The following is a 21469-nucleotide window of genomic DNA, read 5'->3' on the forward strand; positions in this document are numbered from 1 at the left end:
AATATCTTTAGCGTGTACTTTCTTGTATATCAGCAGAACTCCGCCCAGTGACACCGATGATCTGCAGCAAATGATGAGCTGTGAGGTAGAGTCCTTTCGCTGCAAAAAGTCAGATGCCTTTCAGTTTGGTACAGAGTCTTGCTCAGCTTAATCTGTGAGGATTTTTGCAATATTCCTTGCAAAGAATACAAAGGAGTTAGAATGCAGATTGGAACAGTGGATATGTAAGCTCAGGATGCAGAGTCCAACAGTCTGGAAAACAGAGTAAATATTTAGAGTGGGTAAAAAGGCAATAGTTAATTACTTTTTTTCATTTTTTTTTTTCCGGAATGATGGCGCATTTCCATGTATTTTGGAAAACCCTACCTTTGGAAATTCAAGAGAGGAACAGGAGAGGCAATGACCAGGAGAATTTAAACATGGTGTATATCTTCATTAAGTGTACTATATAAATCTAACTGCCACCACAATGCCTTCTGCAGTTTGTATTCATCTCAGTGACAGTTAACACAGTGCCCTCAAGTATGAATCTAAATGCCAGTTGCATTTATTTTTCTTTACTTTTGAGTAGAACTATATAAATTAAAGGAATTATGCTGGAAACTAAAACTAATTTTCCTACTGAAACAGAATAATTTTATACTACTTACCCCTTTCGCTCTTTGTGCATGGATACTGCATTAGTTAGTAGATAACACTGATATTTCAGTATTAAATACCATGGCACATGTTCAGACTATAATGAAAAAGTATATACCCATCTGGTTAAACACTGCATAACACCAAAAGATATAATTTCTCTGAGAGAGTGGCCAATTTTACACAAGGTATAGAGCAAGCAAAGAAAAGTATGTGTGAAGTTCGAGATGTAAAATTAATTTTGGGTATTGATTTCTAAGGTTCCACAATTATATATGTTTGAATAGCTCTGAAGGAATGATATGATCTAGATATACAACTAAGAACATCTTCTTTCTGAATTTTCACTTTAGAGAAAACCTGACTATTTTAAAAAGGTTTTAAATTTGTCATGGAGAGAAAGTTGTATTAAAGACAGAGAGTTGTTGGAAAGGGTCCAGAGGAGGGCCACGAAGATGGTCAGGGGGCTGGAGCACCTCCCCTATGAAGACAGGCTGAGGGAGCTGGGCTTGTTCAGCCCGGAGGGAAGAAGGCTGCGGGGTGACTTCATTGCAGCCTTTCAGTACCTGAAGGGAACCGATAATCAGGAGGGGAGTAAACTCTTTGAAAGGGTTGATAATAGCAGGACAAAGGGAAATGGTTTTAAGTTGAAAGAGGGAAGATTTAAGTTGGATGTCAGGGGGAAGTTCTGTACTAGGAGAGTGGTGAGAACATGGAACAGGCTGCCCAAGGAGGTTGTGGATGCCCCATCCCTGGAGGTGTTCAAAGCCAGGTTGGATGGGGCCCTGGGTAACCTGATCTAGTAAATGTGGAAGTTTGGTGGCCCTGCCAGGCAGGGGGGTTGGAACTACATGATCCTTGAGGTCCCTTCCAACCTGGGTAATTCTGTGATTCTGTATGTGGCTTTGAACAGAGGCACGTGCCCTCCACTGGTGTTTTATTGAGAAAATTGAAACTATCACACTTAAACTAGCTACTCAGTTAACACTGAGTAGTTTGGTGTGACAAAAGTAGTGTTAAGTGCTTTAAATAATCCCCAAGTTGCCTTATGGAATAAGAATTCAGGTATTCTTCAACCAAATAGGAAGCCCTTTAATATAAAGTATGCAGAGCAGTTTGTCCTATTTTAAGGTTATGCCATTCTGCTAATTTTCATAAAACACTAAGCAAACATAATTAAAAATATTGGAGTAGTTTAAGTAAACAGGCATTCTCTCTTACTTCAATTCGAACAAGCTTTATGCTGATAAAAGGTGTACTTTTCCTTTGGATGAGATCCACAGTATAAATACAGAATGCTATAATTCCAAAGGTCAGCTTTGAATCATGTGAACTTTGGCTTAGAAATGCAAACCTGAGTTCTAACATAATAATTAGTGTTAAATTCCTTATTTTAAAATGTATGAGTCTCATGAGTTTGAAGTAGAAGGTCAATCTGAGAATGGTTTTGTTTTTTCTGGCTCTCTTTTTCAGGGTTTTTTTGTTTGTTTGGTTTGGTTTTTTACAGTGTCTAAACCAATGGGTTAGTGTCCTTGGAACCAGCTATGAGAGGGAAGGCACAAATTACAGTCTTGGAGTAACTAATTGATTTTCTCATCTGTTAAGTTTCACAAGAAGATGCACTTGTCTGCATGTATACATATATATGTGTGTTTATCACATATATATATATATATTTGAATACATAGCAATGCACTGTGCTTTGATAATTTTTCTGCTTTGTTATTCTTGCTTGTGTTTATTCCTGACTGTTGTCACCAATATAGCAAAGTGAAATATGGTGTCATGCGTGAACGCGCTTTTCCTTCCTTGTGTGCAGTTTTCATTATAACTCACCCCGTGTGATAGCATTTAATTTATAGGTACTTCTTTTGTAATGTCCGTATTGTAGAAATATGTTCATAAAATAAGTATGCAGTTTAGTTATTGATTGATGACATGTCTGTAGAATGGAAGAATGTTGGATGCCACATTTACTCTAATTCAGATCCCCAGAAGCATTCTAAATTACAGCTGGAGCTGCCTTGAATTGTCTATAAACTGTAAGAGCATTTTTCATAGATACTTAATATCAGCTATTTCTGTTTTATATCTCTCAGATTTCACTTCATACTCAATGCCTGTATTACCGAATCATCTTCCAACATTTGAAGCCATAACTTTGTTCAGATTTTCTTCAAGAAGTAGCTCTTTGAAGTGTTTTTTTGGCAGTGGAAGGAAATTTTGTCCTTTAGATGTGTGTTTATTTCAAGACTTGTGTAAATATCTGTAATGACTGGCATAACTCTCTTGTATCAAATGAAGTGTGATGAACACTTTCTTCTAAAAGTGATGAGCCTTGTCATGCCAAAGATGTTGTGGTGCTCCCATTGTGTCTGGTAGCCAGCTGACAAGGAGACCTGCTCCCGACAGCTCTCTTCAGCTCAGCCCAGGTGAGACACTTGGTCCTAGCTGCAGCTGCTAGGAAATCCAGGTTTTAAATAAAGAGGTTATAAATGATAGAAAGTTAAGCTGTCAGGAGTTATGAAGCTCTATTTTGTATAACAATATAGACACAATTGATCATGCTCCCAGGTGTCCAGGTGTTCATATATATACATAGCGGTACAAGCAATATGGCTGTCAGACTCAGCAAGAAGTCTGAACTTTTTTTCACGGAAGTTGTGAGTTGCGTGGTTTGCAAACAGATGTTCTCCTCTGAAGGAAGCAGACAGTGCTGTCAAGTGTTTGTTTCTGACTACTAACATTATCCATGTCTTGCTTAGATTTACCAGCAAGATACTGGACTAGCTGGTGGTACTTCATGTGGTGTGAAAGATAAATAGAACTGACTGCTAACTCCATATGGTTGAGATTTGACTTCAAGAAATCTCTCAAGTGCAAAGAGAATTTTTGTAGGACAGAGAAGCAGTTTAAGCTTGAGCAAAAACTAAGTTTATAAATGTGAGTTTTCTATCCTCAAAAATAAATTTTTTGGACAAAAGACTCATTTTATACATGAGTGGTAGTGTTTGAATGCTTTCTGCTAGAATCTGAAAGCTTAGGTAAAGTTGCATGACCTCTAGCTGAAGTTGATTCATTAGTGCCATTATGTGTTCATAGTCAGGTCTTATCTATGACTGGAAGAGATGCAGGGGGCTGGCAGGAGAGCCCATTATTCCATGTGACTCTTACTTTGATAATGGGGATTTAACTCTGCTTAGTAAATGAAAAGTGCAATAGCATTAGGAAACAGCTTTTTAAAAAACTCTGTATTATTGTAGAACTGACTTTATTAATTGTACAAGGCTGATATATTTCACACAAAATCACAGAATCACCAAGGTTGGAAAAGACCTACAAGATCATCCTGTCCAACCATCCACCCATACCCAATAGTTCTCACTAAATCATGTTCTTCAACACAACGTCCAAATGTTCCTTGATGTTAGGGGAAAGTTCTTTACTAGAAGGGTGGTTAGGTCCTGGAACAGGTTGCCCAGTGAGGTTGTGGATGCCCCGTCCTTGGAGGTGTTCAAGACCAGGTTGGACGGGGCCCTGGGCAACCTGATCTAGTAAATGTGTATGTTTGGTGGCCCTGCTAGGCAGGGGGGTTGGAACTACATGATCCTTGAGGTCCCTTCCAACCTGGGTAATTCTGTGATTCTGTGATCTCCAGAGTTAGTGATTCCACCACCTCCCTGGGCATCCCATTCCACTTCCTGACCACTCTTTCAGAGAACTAGTATTTCCTGTTGTCCTGCTTAAATCTCCCCTGGCATAGCTTGAAACCATTCCCTCTAGTCCTATCACCACTTACGTGAGCGAAGAGGCTGACCCCCAGCTTAGAACCACCTCCTTTCAGGTTATAGAGAGCAATATGTTCTTCCCTGAGCTTACTCTTCTCCAGACTGAACAATTCCATCTCCTGCAGCCACTCTTCATATGGCCTATGCTTCAGACCTCTTACTAGCTTTATTGGCCTTCTTTGAACACGTTCTGGGGCCTCAAAGTCTTTCTTGCAGTGAAAGGCCCAAAACTGGACACAGCACTGGAGGTGTGACCACACCAGTGCTGAGCACAGGGGGACAATAGCTTCCCTGTTCGTGCTGGCAACACTGTTTTGTATGCAAGCAAGGATGCCTTTGGCATTCTTGGCCACCTGGGCACACTGCTGCCTGATGTTTGGCCAAGCATCAATCAATACCCCCAGGTCCATTTCCTCAACACAGTCCTCCAGCCACTCTGCCCCCAGGCCTGTAGAATTGCCTGGGGTTGTTGTGGACAAAGTGCAGGACCCGGCATTTGATCTTGTTGAACCTCATCCCATTGACTTCAGCCCAGCTATCCAGCCTGTTCAGATCCCTCTGTAGGGCCTCACTACCCCCAGGCAGATCCACACTATGGACTTCTATAACATAGTTTTGCATGCGTTTATGCCAACTGTATAAGTGTAAAATAATGTATCAGACATTTGCGCTATCTTTCAAATATGTTAATTATCTGGTCTGCTGGTATGTTAGCTTAAATAAAGCAAATGTTTTTCTCACCATTTTTTTTTTTTTTTAAATTCTGGATGGCTATAGTTGTAGATTACCAGTGAAGCTGGAAGTAAGCAGATCCTTTAAACCTTTGCTTAATATTTGATCTTCTAAAGTATATGGCAACACTTTTCAATCACCCACTGATTGTAATTCTTCTGGAAGTTTCAATGTTACCCAAAAAATCAATATTAACAGATGTTGTTTGCTTAAGTTTGAAAGTGTTCCAGAAAAATGCTTGTCAAATCCATCCCATCTAAGGTTTCATAAAGTTTCAGATTCACAGAATCGATATCAGCAGATGTTCACTACTTTTATTTTATTTTTTCTCAAGGCATTGCAGAAGTGCTTCTTCCAGCATAATTTTGAAAGAAAATTGAAACCACTGAGAATATGACAGCTTTTGCTGTTGCCAAAGAATATGTACTTGTCAGCTCCTTGAGAAATGTATTGTCTTCATGTAACATCATTAGAGACCAACAATTAAACAGAAAAAGATAGTTTTAATTAACACATGATATATGATTGGTTAAATCAATGCACGGTGTAGTAGTTAAATTCTGCATTAGATCTAGCTTAAAATTTCTGTATGTGGGGATGTTAATGGAAAAAGGTATTGTTACAGGGATAGTTGGGGTCAGAAGAAAAATTCACTCTAGTGAGTTTGGGAGGAAAAATTGAGGTAGAAATATTCCTGCCTGCAAGAAACAAAATATGTATTAAAACAAAATAAATCTGCGAGGAAACCCTCCCTACATCCCCCCCCCCCCCTTCCTCAAGAGGTCATTAGATGACTTCCTAGAAACACCAACATATACTTTGTGAAAGCTCTGGAAAAGCAGTTGGCATTAATTATAAATTATTCAATACTATGATGATGGGGACTTTCTGCAATAATTAGGAATATAATAATACTCTGATAAATTGCAGTATGATAAAGCCTGTAGACAGGTCTATTTTAATTTGATTGTGTATCTCATGTCAGTAAGTTTTCTACAAATGGCCTAATTTAATAGGAATAGCAGTTGAGCTGTAGGAAATCTATTTGAAACATCTCCAAGCTGGTTATGGATTCTGAGATATTGTGGTTATAAAAATGCAGATTATTTATTTATTTATTCATTTATGATGGACAGCGGTGGGTTTAAACTATTGGTATGTTCATGCCCTACATCTGGGATTATTCTGTGTGAGTTCTGAGCTAAAAGAGAACTACAACTGTGCTAGCACAGCATCAAGTCTACGCAAATAAAGCTGCCTCGCAGCAGGGTTTATTAATGTAGGCATCACATCATGCTACTGCAGTTATGTAGCTTCTTTTTTCTTTTTTTTTCTTTTTTTTTTTTCTTTTTTTTTTTTTTTCCTCAGGCTTGTAGGCTAAGCAGAATGCTTACATCTGTGTGCAATACGTGGCATAAACATATGTCAGGAGACTTGGCCTTGATTTGTATTTATGTTTAATCAAATTGTAGCAGTTATGGTGCATGTTTATTTTACTCCAATTGAGCGCTCAGAAAGGAGGAGCCAACTTCCAGAAATTAAATGCTTATTTGTTGGGTGAAGCATTACTAGAAACTGTTCTATTTTATAGTAGAATCTTTGTGTTGGTGACAGGTCCAGCGTGACTTCAGGTTCTTACACAATCTATTGAATTTTTGTTGTTTCATATAGGATAGAATGAAAAGAAATATATTTAAAGTATCTTATATGTTTCCTAGATATACATAAATATTAGTAATAGATGATTGATTAGACAGTTTTGGCATTTGTTTGTTTTTAGTTTTATTTTTCTCACAGGTATTGTGCAGACATGGAGAAGCAAGAGTATTTCTGGTTCTTGGAGAAATCTTCCTATTTAAACAAAATCAAAGGAGACTTTCCCCTAAGTTAACTTGTTTCTGTAAGAGATAAAATTGAGGTATTTTAATCTCTCCACATCAGATAGATTTAATTTGCTGATTTTACTTGAACTACAGATCAGCTTCCATCATCAATTACCTCAGTATCTCTATACTTTGGGTATTCTAATTGTGTTCAGTACTTTGCCACCATAGCCTTAGCATAACTATATTGGGCAACTCTTTCCAAATAGCAGTGAATTAGGCTAAAAACCTTGTGCTGTTCTTTTTAGTTCTGTTGCCATTGATTTGGGAAATAATCATGTGTAACTCCTAATCTACTCTCTCTCTTTTCACCTAATGGGAGGAAAGCTTTCTCTATCTATGAGGAAAGCTTTGTATCACTTCTCTAAAACGTATCTGTCATGCTAGAAAAAGAAATGAGTTTGAAATCTTTAACACTGCAGTGGACTTTTGCCAGTGCATATTTTGGCCAAGTGAAGGAGTTTTCATTATATGTCCTTTTTCAAATATTAAAGCAGGAATATTTTTTAAACATTAAAATATGTAAAAGCAAATGATTTTACAGTGTAGCACCTCTGAGTAGTCAGTCCATATTAAACATTTAGGAAACAAGAAGTGTTCCACATGTATTATTAAAATAGGTGTCAGCATATGAGAAATTTTTACAACCTGGTTGATCTATGATAGAGACAATATCATCATGATATTAAGTTCATGAGGCATGAAGTTAAAAACAATAATAAGAGTGTTTATTAGCTTCAGCTGAGAGATGACTGCACTGCATGTAGTCTATTAAATATGGTGGACTGTTATTACAAAGGGCACATATAGACCTTGCTGTTAGGTAGTATGAATATTAGTATTAGCTGTGGATGTAGAGATTTTCTTAGCTGAGTTTTATTGTTTTAAGCTTAAAAGAATATTAAAATATTACTAACAGTAATGTGAAGTGGATTCTTTGTCCAGAAGTTCAAGCCCTTCATGTAGTCCTTGCTGTTGCTTCTGACATCTGTCTTTGCACAGATTTTCATCCCATCTTAAATTTTGCAATGCTGGCTCATTTCTCTGATAAATAGGTGTAATTCATATTGCCAGCTGCCGAGAAATACTACGTTTGCCAGTAAATGGGTATCAGGAATAGCTGAATGGAAAGATGTCTGAATTGAGAAGAGAAAGTTTAAAATTAGCAAACATGAATGCTGTCAGATCTAAACTAATTTCTATCAAGATTCATCAAGGCCACAGCTGCTGGAGTATGTGACATGAGAGAAAAAATCAAGGAATGTTTACTTGAGAGAAAAAAATATACCAGGAATTTTCAGATTATGTTAGCTAAAGTATTGCATAAGGACATGATTATTATTATTTTTTAGGGATTATAAAGTAATCAGGAAGAAGTGGAATGAATATTTCAAAAATAAACCCTCTTTTTGAGAAGTGTTGTAAACATGATCTGTACTTAAAAAAGGTTTTGTAGAAGAGATGACTAGTGAAGTACAGTTTTGCTTAAAGAACAGATATTTTCGGACTTTAAATCCAGATAAAAATAAATAAATTTAGTCTTTCAATTAATTGCTACGGAGTCTGTATTTCCAGTTTTCACAATGCTGAAGTAATAAACTAGGATTGCAGAAATCAGAATGTTTAACAGAATGTTTACTTTCTAGATATTGAGCTGTCAGATTTTGAACTAAACAGATTCTACATATTTTCTTTAGGCTAAGTGTTTGCTTAAGCAAAGGAGGGAAAAAAGTAAATCACAGAGGAAAAGACACCCCTTGATTCAAAGAGCATGTTTGAAAACTATTGATCCATAATAGCCCGTTGCTCTTTCAGGTACTCATTTGAAATAAGACTCTATCATTTATTTTCAGTATTTTATTATTTGATTATTCCTGCCTTCCTCCCTCCTTCCCCCCCCTCCCCTGCCTTCCCTCGGAGGGGGGTGTGCCAAAGAGACTTTTCAGATTCCCTTTTACCTGCTGGAAAGGATTTGGTGTTCTTTTCCTATCTTCTCCCCTCCAGGACACAATTCATTCATTCCCAAGGTTTGCACATATGTTCAGATAGAACGATACTTTCAGCATGATGCCACAGCTGTGTTGCTCACAGTTGCTCTGAACCAGTTTGCTGAGGCTGTCAGCTTCAAGTTATTCAGTTAACTGATGTATTCATCTCTTCCACAGGTCTCTAAATGAGACATAAAGAGATTTTTAGGTTTTTAGTACATCTAATACGAATGATAAAAATACACACATGGGTGAAGAGTGACCACATATTTTAAGTGTTGATTCATTACAGTCTCTTGTCCAAAAAGTCATTTTACATGATCTAGCATCTTCTTTACTCTCAGCTGCTGCAGCTGAAACTGTGTGGATGGGATATGTAAATTCAAGGCAAGCTTCTTATTTAGCATTTCTGCCTTGCCAAATGAATCATAGATAGGAAATCACTGAGCTTGCCAAAATTTATCATACTGTGTCTCCAAAAGTGAAAACAGGTTTTCATATAGCAAAGCAAATGCTGTGTTTTGCCACAGATAATATTTTGAAAGTTGGTACAAGGTATCTTCATAGTACAGATATTTATTTTTCCAAACTGATTGCGTACTTCAAAGTACTAAGCTTTTCAAGATCCTCACGAAAATAATTAATCAACTTTGCAAACTGCCTATCTTCCTTTCAAGAAGATCCCACAATCCTTCCACCTTGGGGAATAATTTTCTTGCTTTCCTAGCACTTTCCTGATCTTATTATTGTACCTCTAAATAGGAGATTTGTTGTTACACAGCATGATTAATTAGATATGTTATTTCTTTATCAGGTGGCAAATCACCAAAGGATTGATGATAAGCTTATAAAATCAACAAAGACTGTATAAGGCAAAATGCAATTACTTCTCAATTAAAAATCCATTTGACATATTTGAGAGATTAATAAGCAAATTAGATTTGTTTCTAACAGAAATAATTGAATTTCTGAGAAAACATGAGTTATGTTTGTTATACCTCTTCTTTATCTAAAGCATAAACCATGACGAGTGAATAAACGTAGGTAGAGACTTAATTTTTCAAACACGAACTCTTAAATGATTGAATGTATGTCAGCGTAGACTATGCTACTGCTATTAACTTGCATTTTCATCACATCTAAGCTCTTTGCTTTGAAGGCACAATATTTTACCTGTGTTCCTCACAAAATACCTTAAATGCAAGTTTTAATTACAGCTTTTGCATTTTTGGGACATTTACCTATACTGGATGGAGGGCTGTGAAGTAAAAGGCAGTGTATTCAGTTAAAAAATATAAACATGAAATTATTATCTTAGCTCTGGAAGTGGAGTCCTTAAAAATAGAAAAGCAGTTGCTTACGTTTCTAAGCAGGGGGTAAACTCTTGTAGCAGTACTTTTTAAAAAAACATAATCGAAGCAAGTGTTAGGGTGAACATTTTCTGTTCTCTGTTCAATTTTAAATAAAAAGAAGAGCAATTTGATCTTGCTATCAATATGCTAAATTAATATCCAAGATCCTTTGGGTTTACAGAACATTCTGCTTCTTTCACCTTGTGATCTCACACATAGCCTGATTTCTAGCAATTGTATGCTTGCAGCTGCCACTTCTTTCATATTCAGGTATCACTAAAGTCTCAAAATGGGGTCAACTTCTGCGCATTTCCACTTAGAAAATCAAACAATATGTTTAGTATGCCCCTTAGGACTCTTGAGGCACTTTTAAAATAGGTGGATACTTGTCCATTTTGCATGGAACTGTAGAAAATATTGAGACTTTTTAAATAGATCAGACACTTAAATCTGTCAGAGCTGGTTTCTTCAGCAGAGCTGAACCTGTCTGTAGTCCATCATGTAACTTTCTTGGGAACCACTGATTCTTTCAGCAAGACTAATTTCTTGTACTGTGAAGAGTCTGGAAAGCACAAATAAATGATAATTATCAACCGTCTTCTGGCTAAATGAGAATCTGTTTTGCACAGAAAACTGCCATTTGAATTGAGTCTTATTAATGCAGGTTTCAAGGTATGAGAAAAGCATCTGAGACTGTAGGCTTTTAAATCAAAGAAAACTTTCATCATAGTCAAATGTTATCTGGAGAACCGTATGGATGACTCTTCAGCAATCTGCCATTCATCAAGCATCTGATCTGTTTCTACATCTTCTCTTGAAGCCTTTATGGCAAAGGTCCACTGCTTTTTCTTTTCAATTTTTAGAGATCGAGACTTTAAAACAAGAAAAAGATTTCATTATTTTGGAATCATAAGTTCAGAGTTAGTAAAAAAGCTTCATTGCAAAGGTCCATAATCAACTTTTAAATTTGAAAAACTCTGATGATATAGAAATCATAGTATGTGAAGGAAAAGGTATCTGGTAGGATTTCAAAAGAAATTTCAGTCCTAATTTATGTTACAAATACTCTACAGTAGATCTCCAGAAACATGTTTCCTACATTTTCTCTAGAGTATATGAGGAGTTATTGACATAATTAAATATTATTATATAAATGTATGAGCTGATGAAAATTACTTATAAGTTTCTGTAAATTCTCAAACTGCTATAAAGATTTTTTTCTTTTGTTGTAAGATTCCAAATATGTGGGTATTTTTTAAAATAAATGTAGTATTTATTACCAGATTCATAGGGAAAAACTGAAGACATTGTTGCTCTGTTACAAACTACTTAACAGTGGTAGCATCTTCAATATTTTGACTTGTATGCAGACTGTCTGCATATTTGTGTAGTAGGTAATGTGCCAATTAGCACTTTCCATTTCCATTCTTGTTCTGTATGAACTATTTTACCTAATTAGTTTCAGAGGAGATGATCAGTATTTCTGCAGTTTTTGCTCTCTCGTATATGAGGGAGGATAAGATGATCACGCCAAGTATTTATAGATATATTCCATGTGCAGAGACAACATTGGATCAACTCGTATCTTTGTGTTAATGCTCCAAATAAACTTATTTTTAATAGTGATTTTTAGGTGCATTTGTAAATGAAAGTGTAGAGTTTCACTACAGGTAGTTTTACATATATGCTTTGAAAAGCATGTTTTTATTTGAGTATGTGTAATTAATAGACTAAAATTACTTTTGAGGCAGATATTGAAAGTTAGAGATGCATAAACTGCAGATTAGATGTTTTTCTCAATACTCCTGATCTGAAATTAAGGAACAATTCCTACATTTCCACTTTTATTCCTCTTCTTTTACTGCGTCAGTGTTTTCTGCTGACAGCCACGTTATTTCTCAGTTAACATCGTGAATTAAGAAAAATTGCACTTAAGCAGAAAAACTTCAAGTTCCATCTTGGGGAAATTTTGCAACTTTTAAAATAATTAATCTTCAAGTGCAGAATTTACAAAAACAATGATTGTAAGAACAGAAGCAAAATATTAAATCTTTTTAAGAACTTCTCCATTTAATTTTAGTATGGTTTTTCTCCCTTTTAATTTACCATAGAATCATAGAATCACCAAGGTTGGAAAAGACCTAAAAGATCATCCAGTCCAACCATTCACCTATTACCAATAGTTCCCACTAAACCATGTCCCTCAACACAACATCCAGTTGTAACTTGAATAGCCCAGGATCAGTGACTCCACCACCTCCCTGGGCAGTCCATTCCCGTGCCTGACCACCCTTTCTGAGAAGTAATACTTCCTGATGTCCAGCTTGAATGCCAGTCTTCTCAAAGTGTGCTTCTCACAACCCTTTCCACCAGGAAACTGAATATTGTCTACATAATTCATTTTGTTTGCATGATAAATAATGTAACTCTAATCTTTTGTAGAAATAAAATCTCCTGAATTATAATATACTGTTGAATATTTTTATGGTGTGACAGTTGGATAGATAATTCCATTCAAAGAAAGGTTTTACTCTGCTGTCTAAATGCCAAATTTTAATTTGACTGTATTACAAACTACTGGTGTTTAGGTGTCTAGGAGGGGTATGTGTTTCATTTAAACAAACAACAAAAAATAGAACTTTGACAGTTGGATAGATGTAAATTGAAATGACATTTGCACTACGCAGAATATCTTCAACTAGTAGGATAAAGTATTACAACTTCTTTAGGTTAGAGAGAATTTTGTTTAAATTTCTTTAAAAGGTATCAGATAATCTCAAAATTAAAAATGACTGCATTTCATTCTTACTGCTGCCAGCACCTGGTATCAAAAAAGCATTTGGGTACTTTTGATAGTCTTTTGTGAAATAAGGGTGGCATATTTTCCCTGTATTACCATGGTTAATATTCCTATTGCTCAGTAGATGCTTTGTGCCATGGCATATTTCTTTCTCCTATTTTGCAGTCAGTGATGAAATTGATCCTGTTTTCCACTTGGGCCATATTTCACTGGAAACAATAGAAAGCTGAATACTATTACAGTTTTAGTTGTCTGTTTGATAGATGGCAACGTGTCTTAACAGTTCTGGGATTTTGTTCCATTTCAGTTTACTAAGGGTTTAGTACAAAACCTAAGGAGGCAATGGAAAAGCTTTTGTTTTAGGATTGGGCCCTAAAGAATTGCCAATACCTACTGAAAAACCACGTTGCACTTTTCAAATGGAAAGATCGGTCATGATTTCTATGTGACAGTAGTAACATCTTGATTGAAATAAGATAACTTGGTATTTTCTAATATTAAAAATGGGCTTTTCCCCTTGAAGTTTCATGAGGAAATACGGAATAAACTTAAATTTTCTGCATAAGACCTAATCCCGTTTCCTTTGTAGTCTTATTGCTCTGAAGCTCTGGATCTTTTCTCTTCCAGTTTCAGCAAATGAAGTTTCGGCAGAAAAAGACCTAGGGGTCCTGATAGATGAAAAACTTAACATGAGCCAGCAGTGCGCTCTGGCAGCCCGGAAAGCAAATGGGATCCTGGGCTCCATCAGGAGAGGGGTGGTCAGCAGGGATAGGGAGGTGATCGTCCCTCTCTACTCTGCTCTTGTGAGGCCCCATCTGGAGTACTGTGTCCAGGTGTGGAGCCCTCAGTACAAAAAAGATATAGAGATTTTGGAAAGGGTCCAGAGGAGGGCCACAAAGATGATCAGGGGGCTGGAGCACCTCCCCTATGAGGACAGGCTGAGGGAGTTGGGTTTGTTCAGCTTGGAGAAGAGAAGGTTGCGGGGTGACCTCATTGCAGCCTTTCAGTACCTGAAGGGAACTTACTCCCAGGAGGGGAGTAAACTCTTCGAAAGGGCTGATAATAGCAGGACACGGGGAAATGGTTTTAAGTTGAAGGAGGGAAGATTTAGGTTGGATGTTAGGGGAAAGTTCTTTACTAGAAGAGTGGTTAGGTCCTGGAACAGGCTGCCCAGTGAGGTTGTGGATGCCCCGTCCTTGGAGGTGTTCAAGGCCAGGTTGGACGGGGCCCTGGGCAACCTCATCTAGTAAAGGTGTATGTTTGGTGGCCCTGCTAGGCAGGGGGGTTGGAGCTACATGATCCTTGAGGTCCCTTCCAACCCGGGTAATTCTGTGATTCTGTGATTCTGTGAAATGAATAATACCCAAAGGGATAGAAAATTCATATAGCTATTCCCCCAAGGTTATCTATACTGCTGACTGCATAGCTGTCTCTCTAAAGCCATTCTATCAATTGCTCAAGTGTGAATGCTATGTAATATGTTTTATAACTGGAAGGTTGAAGCTTTCTTTTCCTACTGGGAGTTTCATATTTTGATGAGACTGACTTTATTTCTTTTGTGTCTTAACAATATGCTCAAAAAATATTTTTAAATCTTCACTCCTCAAAATGCTTTGGTTACATAAATGTGTTAATTTGTTAATTTAAATTATTTGTGCTCCATCATACTTTTGAAATCCCCCTTTCGTCAGCAGTAATCTAAGACTAAATATTGCAGGTAGTTTGGAGGCTCTGCATAGAAGTAGCATTTATGGGCAGCTTCTTTATTTAGTGAAGGCTTAGAACCTTTGATAGCTGTTTATACATTTGTAATTTAATCTACTTAATTTTTCTTTTTTTTTTCCCCCCCTCGTGCTGCATGCATGCGTGTAGCATCCTTTCTGCTTTCCATGTTGTTGTGGTGGTGTAAGGGAAATGGTTGATCACAGCCTGAACCTCTGATAAACTATCTGAGGCAAGTGATGAGTCAGCTGTACCTTCACCTGTGCTCCCAGAAGAGGTGGAGCTTGACTCCACCTCTCCTAGATCCCATTTTAGGGCTGACCACCACTAAGGTAGCATCTCTTTCTAGAGACTGCTTCTCTGTGGAGCTCTTTGGTGAGCCTTGGCACTGGTGAGCACCTGTTCTTGGCTGAAGGCCTCAGAGTTGGTGAGTCCTTTTCCTTAGATACCCTCTGGCTATCTATTACAGCTATATTTGTATCATTCCAACTGTTCTTTATGCTTGTATTATTTCAACTGTACAACACTATATTTGTATTATTTCCACCATACAGGTGGTGTCTGTTGTCTGTAATTTGTTTTTTTTTTGTTTTTGTTTTTTTTTGGAAGATTGTTAATGCTTGTGCTGTTTTAAATGCTTTATGTTATGGTGAGTTGCACATGAGACATGAGAGATACTTTCCATGAAATAAAAACTAAACTTTTCCTTGTATAGATGTAGTTGAGATCAGGTAGACATAGCTCCTATATAAAAGATTTTTTTTTAATTTTTTTTTTGGGTGTGTGTGTGGGGGGGGAATTTACTCTTCTGTAGAAAATATTAATTTTAGTGAAGGGAACTGTGACTTTGGTATTTAGTACTTGATCTAACATTGTGTTTTTAAGGATTGTAGTGTTTTAAAGAATGAAAATTCAGACTAGAGATTAAATCTACTCGTTTATAATTTCTGCCATGTTAAAAAAAAACAACAAACATAAATCAATTCGATTAAGGTAACATAATGTGGCATACTCTTTGAATGTCTGTAATTTGAATGCTCTATCATTTTAAAGCAGTTTTTTAACTTTTATAGTGCTTGCAAAAGATATATTTTGTTTCAATATCTTTTATATTCAAAATAGTATGTGTGTTGGAATGGATATGCTGCAGTGGAAAAAATCTGGCTGATTAGACCGGGTCAATGTGTATTTTAACATAAGATTCGTGGTATACTTGATCCTGAGTAGGGATTGAATTTGAAGATGAAGGAGAGTTATTCATCTCAGAAATATTAGCGTACCTTCAGCATTCAGGATGGTCTGACCCTATCAGTTACTGAAACTACTCCTTTGCCTATTCCAAATCACTGTGAATCCATGAAATGTTTATGGGCTTCAGCTGCTACAATCACAAGAATCTCAAATTTACTATGAGGGCTTTTGCTGATATGCCTATGTGAATGAGAAGCATAGTTTGAATTGTATCAGAAGATACTCAAGGGTACAACGATTTGAGAGCTGAATGTTTGACCATGAAATAAGTGGGATGAAGATGTTTAACAATAGCTTTCTAGGAATTCAGTAGGTCAGATTCAGTTATTTCAAGCTCTAACAAAAGAAAACTTAGTAACTCATGCAAAACTGTACTTCTCAGTGTCATGTAAAAGCATACTGGCGTTTAGCAAGATTGTATTGATATGAAGATGCCTTTTTATATAATATATATAATATTATATAAAGAATGTGGGAATTTTAATAAGTTGCGGGTAGGAGTCAAAAACCAAATAAATGTATCAGAAAGCCCCTAAACCAGCAAACCAACCAAACAGAAAACCACAACTTTTGGGTTTATTTTGTTTTTGTTTTTTTTTTTTTTACATTATATTTGACAGAGTGATTTTGCATTTTATTTTTTCCCTTGACCATATAATTTTTTTTCATGCTGATGATGGCTTCTGAGATAGAAAACCATCTGCAAGTTCACTTAGAGATCAACCTCTTGTGAAGATTAGGTTGTGCACTAGGAAAATTATCATGTTACTCTAGGGTTCTCAGAAGTCCTAATCCTTCAGCTTCTTCAGGGCAAAGCTTCTTAATGAAATAAAAATATTTGGAAGGCACATTCCCCAGGATATGTAAACAAGCTGCCTAAACAGCTGTTAAATAATAGTTGATGTTTATTCAGGCTCTCAATCAGGAAGAGGATGATTTTAACACGTTTTATGGTGGGATCTGTAGAGAGCAATGTTAATCCTTCCTGCTATGGATGCATTTCAGAACTGCAGTGCTTTTTTCTGAAGACATTGATTTATGGTGTACTGAGAGAGGGCTTTCTATCCATTTGCACCCTACTTTGTCCAGAACTTTAGCGCTAATGTTGGATTTAGATGATTATTAGGAATATTCAGAGAACTCCACGGAACTGTCTACTTCGAACAGACAGTGCAATCAGACCTGAAGTCTCTGCACAGTGATCTCTAAACAAGGCGTGTTTCAACCAGTTTGCGTCCAAAACTGCATGCAAGAGTTTGCATTTGTTCAAATGCCATGACACAGCATGTAATATGGATATTTGCTGTAATACATCTGTACAATTCTGTGCTGCTGGATGCCTAAGGTTAGGCTTGATGTGCCTCACAGAGCATAATTTATTTTCAGACAGAAAGAAGTTTCAAGGGAGTAGACCATGAAGTTAGGAAGAGTGTTTGAATCCTCTAAAAGAGAAATAGTTTTTAGATGTGTATCATGTATTTAGATTTTTATAGCTTTGCAATTTATATTAAAATTTTGTGAAATAATGAAGGAGAAATGTCCAAACAATTTGCTGTATCTTGTGGAGAATTTCCTTATCATTCAAAGATCTGGCTTCCTCAGAAGTATCCAGTATTTGATCATTAGTTATGGAAAGATTTTCAACTGGTATAAAGATTAAAGCGTTAGTTTATCATCATACTTCAGTGCACATGTGAAATTTTCATTATTAGTTAAATGAATGCGGTTAGACAAGACACGCTTGAATGTCTTAAATGCCAAGATGCAAAAGGATAAATATAGTATGAAGACTATTGCTAGATACATGGTCTAAATATGTGCGGTGATCACTCTTGTCTAAATATTAGCTGTCTGACTTAATGCTTTGCACTGTAGCATCATGACAGCATGAGACCTGATGTGATATAAATGATGCCAATCTATGCACTGTTGGCATGAGCATCTGTCTCCTTGGCAGACTCCAAAGGCAGCTCCTGGCAGCTCTGGAGTTGCCTCTAGGTCCATCATATGGTTAAGCTTCTGACTTTTACTCTTTATCTAAAGTCCACTCCATCTGGAAGCTATTTAATTCTTTTTCACCTTTGATTCAGGAGGAGCATGTGTGATAACACTGCACAATCTGTACTCAGGATTTTGTAGTTATTTAAATAACCCAAACCACCATACTTAGGGACGTCACACCTCTGCAGGTCTCTGAAAAAAAATCTGGTTGTTGCACACCGGAATTGAAATTTGAAAAAGAATGAAATGAAAATGTAAAAAGTACAAGGAAATATATGTATTTTAATGTGGAGGATAGGGAAGGTGAAAAAATACAGTCAGTTCAGTGCTGCTGTAATGGTATTTTACCTCTCAGTGCTGGCTAGGCTACTAGACAAAAAGCAAACAAACCAAAATCTGAAAAGCAGAGTCAGCATCTAGGAGTAAAAGGAAAGAAGGTAAAAACAAACACGGTGATTTTAATAGAGAGTTCTGGATTGACCCCAAAGGTCTCTGCAGATCAAATCACAGTGCAGCCCCAAGTTTTAGCAAAGTTATATAGAGATTTGACTCAACTATTGACAATAAATGAAAAATTAGATGATATTGGGAATTAAAAATATGGACTGTTTTTCCAGTTCCAACACATCTGGCTCACTAGCGATTGTTTTGTGTTTGTTTGTTTTTGTTTTTTGAACATGCTGAAGCGTAGTATATAGGAAGTGTTTATGAACAGGGATAGCCCCAGCATACAGCGAGCTTTGTCGATGCCTTGCTGGATCAACTGATTTTAAACCTTAGAAGTACCAGCATAAATTAGGGTTGTTCTGTAGCAAATACCACAAAATTAAATTGTGCTACTCATTCCTGCCTTTTGGTCTAGTGTGTGAGGAACGAGAATGAGTAGTTTCCAATCATAACTATTGTGGGACAAGGCTTTCCTGGGAGAGAATGAGAGAGAATCAAAATAAAGTTGATTTTGACAGTTTATCTCCTTGGAAAAGTGGTCATCCATTTCTAATTAAGTCCTTTTTCTTCTTTTGTGCTCCCATATTGTCATTTAAACAATGTTATCACCTCTCATTGTCCTGGAAAATTCTACTGTCTAGCAAACGAAAAAAGGGAAATCTTAAAAGAATTGAAAAACTTCAGACTGTCACTGAGAGAGAACACCTTTGGTCAGTTACAAAACCATCATTACCACCCAATTAATACACTTTGGAAAAACAAAGAAAATCGAGGTTGGGGCTTTTCTGTGGTGCATGCAAACAGCTTGTTCACTCATCTTCTGGATCCCAGCACACTTCTCTGGGTCTCTGACATCTGGCTGACTTGCTTTGGTTTCTCTACATACTTTCTCTCCCACCAGGAGAGGGCTGTACATGCTGTTGCATCCTGCCATGCCAATTACAGCAAGGGGATAATGACACTGACTCCATTCCAGCGCTGGCTAGGCTTATACTGATTAGACAGATGGGCAAAAGATGAGTAAGACTTGACTGTAACTTTGAGAAATGTGATCTGGAAAGTCAAAACTTATTTTTCCTTCGTGTTTAGTTTTAGCATAGACTTTCCCATGTTTTTCTATGATAGAGACAGATCTTAACCAGTCCTAGTTCCTGTCTCCTTTTCTGGCCTGTGTGATAAATTCCTTCTGTCTCTGGAAACGACTCATGTAGATGAAGGCAAAATGCTCTTGGGAGCTACTGTGTTGATTAGGCTTACCTAAGGATCTTTGTAATGTCCTCCCTGGTAGAAACAAACATTGTGTCTGAATGGCTGGACGTTAATTTTCTCAGCACAGTTTGAAATTCATTTGATTCTGTTAGTCTCTGAGGATCATTCAAATCAGCCCAGGCAATCCATGAACCTTGACATCAATTTGTCTGCCAAAGTCACCAGTTTAATAAACAATGGTATTAGCCTGGCAAAGGTTATGTTCCTTTAATATTCATATAATACTTCCTTGTGTATTTTTATATCTTGTTTGAGCATTCACCTGGAAAGACAGCAAGCTTGAAAAGCTTATTTTGAAGAGAACAGTGCTAGATGCCAGGTTGTCACGCAATATGTTGTTTCCCCCCTACTGCATGTCTAGGAGGTGAGCTTCTGAGATGGGGATGACTGAAGACAGACACTAATTTGGATTTTGACATTTTTAGATACAAAAATAGTTGCAAAATGAAGGGTGTTGTTACAGGTATAAAAATAAGCAAGAAATTGGACTGATCAGAACCAGAGAGAAGCGAGTGACTCATGAAATAAAAGGAAGCATTAAGTGTAGCACTGGAATCATAGTTAACTTTGGAGTCTTTTCTTGATTAATTCTGGGGATTTCAAGCCACTACTACTGATTCTTCCAAATTTATGCAGATGATCTTCATACTTGATAGTGAAAACATTTGTTTGTTTGTTTGTTTTTCTTCCACGTTGGATTTAACATCTGATGTACTTGTGAATGTAGCTGCCAGGTTATATAACTGCCTGATAATACAACTCCTACTCAAATTCCCAACAGAAATGGGATTAACTGAGGTGGTAAATACTTCACCAGTCTATGTCTATGCAGAGAAAAAATCAGCAAAGGTACAAGAAAAATAGTCCATAGTCTAGTTTCTGTACTGCTGTCTTATCACTGCATTGTAAAACAAGCTTAGAGAATTAGAATTATGGTGTTAAATTAATTTTCATTTATAGATAATTGTAAAATCTGAAGACGTATGATTATAAAGCAGAATACACATAACCTTTAAAATACAAGGTAAGCCTGTTCTATAAATGAGATATTTTAAAAAGGAAAGAAATAAAACAAACAAACAAGGAACTTAACAAATATGGCTAGAATACTGATGGCTCTCTTGTACACTTACCCTGGGAATCCTGTGGTGTAGATCTGTCACTTTTTTTCTTGATGAATGTGTTTTGTTTTAGGCACATTGTGATAATAGATGCTGTAAGTGCAGCCTGCTGCACAACACCAAGGGCCATCTCAGAATAATAGAAAGTTTAGAACGTGAGTCCATCCATCACAGGGAAAGTCTACCTGAGTTGTGTGAATCAAATAAATGTCTGTGGATGAGTCAAAAACTGATAGCAACTTCATTTCTTTTGTGCTTTAAGGGAGATTAGACTAACTTTCACCCTAACATCACTAAAATAGCCCTAGCCTTTAAACTTCATGTCACTGAAGCCAAGATTGAAATACAGGGTAATATTTTCTTGTACTTCATAAGCAGATTTGTGTTTGACTCAGGTTGAGGTATAACAAAATATATATATATACATACTATTTCATACATTTTTCTGTCCAGTTCCTTAAAAGAAAAACTTAATC

General features: G+C 36.7%; 1 long non-coding RNA gene across 3 annotated transcripts in view; it reads left to right on the forward strand.

Annotated features, from left to right (window-relative positions):
* LOC107312659 (uncharacterized) overlaps positions 1-21469 on the forward strand; it is a 247081-nt gene that overhangs the window by 89817 nt on the left and 135795 nt on the right. The gene's annotated exons all lie outside the window — the stretch shown is intronic.

This window comes from Coturnix japonica, chromosome 4 (genome assembly GCF_054131305.1).
Source record: "Coturnix japonica strain WE chromosome 4, WE-NBRP24, whole genome shotgun sequence".
Taxonomy (NCBI): domain Eukaryota; kingdom Metazoa; phylum Chordata; class Aves; order Galliformes; family Phasianidae; genus Coturnix; species Coturnix japonica.